We start from the raw sequence: 6,507 nt of genomic DNA, 5'->3' as shown, positions 1-6,507 counted from the left end.
AGCGAGGTGAACTTTAGCAAATGTAGCTAAAGCTAATTTAGCTACATAGATCAACATATGAAGCTGCTTTGGAAGCTTACCTTTAGCTATGTTAGCTATGTAACTCTGTTATCTGTAGCTAGGAAAGGTTTAGCAATGTGAGCTTTAGCAAATGTTGCTAAAGCTAATTTAGCTACATAGATAACGTAGATATGTAGCTGCTTTGTGAGTTTAACTTTAGCTCCTTTAGCTATGTTAGCTTACAGCTCTGTTATAGCTAACGAAGATATGTAGCTGCTTTGCGAGCTTAACTTTAACCACATTAGGTACATAGCTCTGTTATATGTAGCTTATGCAGCTAGCTCAACAATGGCAAATTAAATGTTCAACTCTGAAAGTTTCAGACAAAAAAACCCTAATTATTCCTTTGTAAGGACCAAACTTACAACTGAGCTTTTGTTCTAAATAAGTGTAGATTTTGTATGTGGTCCTCCTTGAATGTGGAACACAAACAAATACGACCAAAAAGAACAAGAGTGCTGTTTCTACTCCAATTTTACATGGCATCATCTGGCAACAACCTGCAGACCAGAGACTCTAGGGAGCAGACTGCTATGATCTATGAGTTTAACTTTTTAACTCCAGCTCTCCAATACCATCTGCTTGGCTGGCACCATGTGGGGTTACAGCTTATTGGGGCCTTTTTTTCCCCTCATTCCCAACTCTTTTTACAAAACAGAGAAAGGATGATTATAGGAAAAACATTTCAATACATGGCAACAATTTAATTCTATGTATTGATTTTGTTTACATAATGTTTTCAAATGGCTTGCAGCAAACAGGAATGCCTGTGGGTATAAAAAAAGTACATCATATATTAACATTTCATTTCCTTGAATTATTCAAACCCCAGACTGCTGTGAAACATAAAAATATTCTAGATGTCCTCTGCATCATGTTAAACATGTTTACCCAGAATTCAGCCAGACATGTTTGGTATTTTGTTTAAAAGTTTGAGATCTTCATCAGAATTTAAAAGAATGCTTTATTTAGCTACGCAGCATGAGTTTGTACAGCCATTGCAAATAGAGCTTTGTCTTTTATCAGTCCTGTCATCTCTGTAGTCTTAGTAATTTCTTATTTATTACTGTTTCCTGTTCTCAGCATGCCTCTTGCAGTTCTTCGTATCATTCATGACCTCTTATTTAAAATGTTCCCACAGAATCAATGAATAAATGGCTGCTAAATGCGTGAGTTCAAGAGGAGAAAGATCCACTGCCTTTCCTTCAAATACCACTGACCTTTTCTTGGTAGGTATAGGTGGATTTGTATTCACCAGCTAAATCTGTCAACGTGCTTCTCTTGCTCCAGATACCAGTGAGGATTTACAATCCAAGCAAGCATGAAGCTCTGGCTGCTTCAAATCCTGTCCCACTACTGAATATACAAGACAAGTACAACGGCAACATTTTCTGTGGACACTTTAGCAAAAACAGATTGTACAGAGAGAAGGGTCGATGATTCACTGTGATGAAGTTTTCTGTGTGATGGCACTGCTAAATAAAGTTAATGAGCTGAGGTAAAGTATAAAACAAATAGAGACGAGTGTCACTTTGGGATTCGGTCAGAGACTTATAAGCAATGGTTTTGAAAGATTCTTGTGCTTACTGCAAGGACAAATGAGTGAAGGCAAGTTTATTATAAAAGCAGCAATCATAAAGCAACTCAGTGCTCCATTCAGTTCAAATCAACTCATCAATTCCACTTTTTGTTTCATCAAGGCTTGAAATTCTGAAGGTAACTTCCTGATGATTATTGGTTCTTGTTCTCGCTACGCTTCATATCTGATGGGACCCGTAGGGATTTGAACACTTACATTTAATAGAACCTTTTCTGGAGCCTTAAATCCCCTGGGCCTTGAACCTTTATACTTTATAAAGTCTTGTAGCCCACTGTGGCCCCAAACCTTACATTTATGGAAACTTGAAGCCTTTTATTTTATTGGGCCTTGACCCTTTGGGTCCCATACTCTTAAACTCAATGGTGCCTTGAAACCTTATCTTTATTGAGCCTTGAACCCCTGCAACATTTGTATTTTATGGATTATTTCACCCACATGTTCCATGGAGACTTGCATCCATTTGCTTTATTGGCTTTAATCCACAGAGCATTGAAGATGTATATTCTATTGAGCTTTGAAGCCTTGAACCATTACATTTGATTGAGAATTTCAACCCCAAAGTCCTTTATATATGTATAAATTTTCATTAAACCTCAAGGACCTGTAAACCTCAGAATTTATTGGACCTTGAACCAATTGGGCCACGGTACCTTATATTTTATGAGGTCTTTAACCCTAGGGCCTTGAAACCTTACATTTTATGGAGTCTTGAAGCCTTGAACCCTTAAACTTTTGGAACATTATACCCCTAAGGCACTCTGTAAGGAACTGAACCTATAAGAGCCATGAATCCCTCTGGTCTGAACACTTTGTAGGGCCTTGAACCCTTATATTTTGTCTTGAACTCTCTTGAACACTCTGGAACCCTTCTACTCAATGGGGCCTTGAACCCATGTATTACATGAGGCCTTAAATCCTAATACTTGATGAGGCCTTGAAACCTTATAATTTATGGGGCCTTAAAACCTTGCAGCCTACTTTATGGGGCCTCGAACCCTTGTAATTCACTGGGCCTTAAATCCTTGCAGCCTACTTTTTAGGCCTTGAAACATAATATTTTTGGGAGTCCTAAACCCCTGCAGCCATTTCTATGGGGCCTAAATTCCTGCAGCCAGCTTCATGAGGCCTTGCACCCTTGTACTTGATGTGGCCTTGAAACCTTGCAGCTATCTTTGGGCCTTGAAACATTATACGTTGGGATTCTAAACCTTTGAAGCCTTCTTAATGTGGCCTTGCACCCTTGTACTTGATGTGGCCTTGAAACCTTGCAGCTATTTTTGGGCCTTGAAACATTATACTTTGGGATTCTAAACCTTTGGAGCCTTCTTAATGTGGCCTTGAACCCTTGTACTTGATTGGGACTTAAAGCCTTGCATCCTACTTTTTGGACTTTAAACATTAGACTTAAAGGGCCTTCAGCCCTTGCAGTCATCCTCATTGGGCTTTGAACCAAGGACTTCATGGGACCTGAAACTCCTGCAGTCCACTTTATGAGGCCTTAAATCCTTGTACTTGATGGGGCCTTGCACATTTGGAGCTCCTTTTTGGACCTTGAAACATTATACTGAATGGGGCCTTGAACCCTTATTCTTTATGGTGCCTAAAACCCTTGTAGCCTACTTCATTGGGCCTAAATCCTTGCAACCTATACTATGGGGCCTTGACCCCTTGTACTTGTACTTGCAGCTATTTTTGGGCCTTAAAACATTATAATTTATGGGGCCACACACCCTTATTCTTTATGGTGCTTAAACACTTTATGAGGCCTGGGACCCTTGTACTGAATTGGGCTTGAGCCCTTATACTTGATGGGGCCTTGTACCCTTGCAACTAATGTTGGGGCTTTAAAAATTATACTTTATGGGGCATCTAACCATTTTAACTTATGGGACCGTGAGCCCTGGTACTAATTGGAGCCTTGAATCTTTATACTATATGGCAGTGATACTCAACGTTTGGCTCTGGAGCCACATGTGGCTCTTTTATGATTATTTATGGCTCTTTTATGTCTTAATTTCAAATATTACTCTCCCAGAAAGCCTTAGGAAGTGGAAACTTTTTGCCGTTTTCACCATTTTAGCCACTTTTCACCCATTTAAGCTATCTTTCGCCATTAAGCACTCCTTTTGTCCTATTTGTTTTGGCCATTTGCAACTTCTTGTTGCTACTTTTTCCCCATTTTTGCCACTTTTATCCTATTTTTCCCTTTTCACCATTTTTTGCCACTTTGTGCCCATTTAAGCTACCCTTTGCCCTTAAATATCCCCTTCTTTCCGATTTTTTGCCCATTTTTGCAACTTCTATTTGCTACTTTTTTGCCGCTTTTATCTCATTTTTGCCCTTTTTTTTTTGTTTTTACCATTTTTGCCACTTTTTGTCCAAATAAGCTACCTTCTGCCATTCAATACCACTTGTTGCCTTTTTCCCAAATTTTTGCCTCTTCTTTTTCACAATTTTTTGCCACATTTTGCCCATTTAAGCTACCTTTTGCCATTTCATACCACTAGTTTCCTATTTTTTGCCCATTTTTGGCAATCTTGACTGCTTTTTGCCCATTTTAGTCACTTTTCACTCATTTTTTGCCACATTTTTTTGACTCTTTTGGACCTTTTTTTGCCACCTGTAACTCTTTTTTGTTTTTTGTTTTTTTGTTTTTTTTACTTATTTTTATTGCTACTTCAAGCAGTTTTGCCACAATTCACCACTTAGATTGTGGCTCTTGCAAAGGTATTTTTCAACAATTTCGCTCTAGGGTTGAGCAGGGTTGGGTAACACTGCTTTAAGGGGCAGTGAACCCATAAGGGCCTTTAACCCCCTATGGCTTGAACTCATCTGTAAGGTCTTGAATTATACTTTATGGGTCCCTGAACCCTTATAATTTATGGGACCTTAAACCCTTGCACTCTATTTATCAGGCCTTAATACATTAGATTTTATTGGGCCCTCAACCCTTGCAGCCCACTTTATGGGTGCTTGAACCTTTGACTTGATTAGACCTTAAACTAATTGCAGCTACTTTTTAGGGGCCTTGAAACATTATACTTTATGGTGCCCTAAACCCTTGCAGCCTACTTTATGGGGCCTTGAACCCTTGCAGCCTACTTTATGGTGCCTTAAACCCTTGCAGCCTACCTTATGGGGCCTTGAACCTGTGTACTTTGTAGGGCTTTGAACCGTTGCAGCTACTGCCAGGGCCTAAAAACTTTATATTTTCTGGGCATTAAACCCTTGAAGCCTACTTAATGGGGCCTTAAACCCTTAAGCAGTATGGAGCCTTGAGGTTTGAGATAGTCACACAGTGTGATAATGTTGTTTTTGCCTTTATGATATTTTTCTATCTCTAATTTGACTCCTTTAACGTATTTGCATTGAGTGGAAAATTTTTTAAAAACCCATGTCAATTTGCCATTGTATTTGAAAAAAATCATGTCAATACTTTGTAATAGAGATGGCAGGAAAAAAATTAAGTCAGAAACTTGACCGTTTGCAGCATAAGGAAGTTTGGACGAATTGCTGAAGTGAGGCTCAATTAATCTTTTTCAGAAGAGATCCATGACTGCAGTTTGTATTTTAAAAGTAGCCTTTAGCATTTAATTCATTTTTAACTATTAATTTACTCCAACAGAATTAAAACACCCTCCATTCTGTTTCCTCCTCTTGCAGTGGATTGCCCTAAGGCGATGCATCCACTTTGATGCAGCCTGACCTACCGCTGACACAGAAATAATATGAGCTTCCTGAGCAGAATATTGAAGAGTCTTTTTTTTTTTTTTTTTGCATAGTGAGCAAAAGATGCATTCAGTAATCTTGTTTTTCTTTTGCCCATTCACAAATTCACATCTCTACCTCTTGCTACCACCCCTTTACTGTACTACAGAGATGCAGACTGTTTAGACGGACAGGAAAAGAGAGCTGTCATGACTCTTTTCAACAACGCCAAAAGATTTGTTAATCCAGCACAGAGTGATTTCCTGGCTGCTGCCATCCACCTGCCATCCATTTTGACACCTAAGCTGCTAATATCCCTCAATTTATTGCCTTCAGTGACTATTTTGGACCAACTGCTCATGTTTGGATGTTCAAACATTCCCTTTTTCCTCTCTCTGACACCTTTTCATTGACTCACTGACACATGCTGTTTGCTGACAGACAGTTCTTTACATGAGAGACTTGAGGTGTCTTGTGAATGAATATGTATGGAGCCGTCCATCCGTCCATCTGCCATTAGGCCTCCCTGACGCTGAATGCTGACAGGACTCAGCATGAGCCTGAAAAGAATCTGAAAATGAACTTGGTATGATTGAGGCTCTAGTCTTTCCGAGGAAGCCTGGGGGAAAGGCAGTCAGACAGCCTCGTTGAACGGTTTCAACAATGTTTGAATTCCTCGTAAGGCAGAGTGATGGTGAGCTCGGACATATGAAACACTACTTTTGAGCTTTCTGTCAATATGTGAGGGAGAAATCACAGAAAGAAAAAGAAGCTTGGGCATAATGAGAACAAATACAAGTCCAAAGCAGAGATCAAAAAATAATAAGCATATTCTTGTTTGAGCTGGAGGCTATCCCAGCATGCACTGGGAATAATGCAGAAAATACCTTGGACAGCAGGTTTTTAGTTAAAAGACAAAGTGTACTAAAGCTCATATTTAGACCAGTGGATAATTAGGAGTCTCCTTTCCACATGCATGTCTGTTGATGTGCTGCAGCAGAGCAGGATGAAGTAAAACCCTCGCAGTGACAGGAGGGCTAATGAATGGAAATCAAATTAAACCTGAATATATAAGGAGTTTTTAAAAAACACAATTCAACAGCTGCTATTAGTTGAATACTGTGAATACTGTCCACTGT

The sequence above is a fragment of the Cheilinus undulatus genome, linkage group 19 (assembly GCF_018320785.1).
Source record: "Cheilinus undulatus linkage group 19, ASM1832078v1, whole genome shotgun sequence".
In the NCBI taxonomy this organism is placed as follows: domain Eukaryota; kingdom Metazoa; phylum Chordata; class Actinopteri; order Labriformes; family Labridae; genus Cheilinus; species Cheilinus undulatus.
This window is presented reverse-complemented; position numbering follows the sequence as displayed.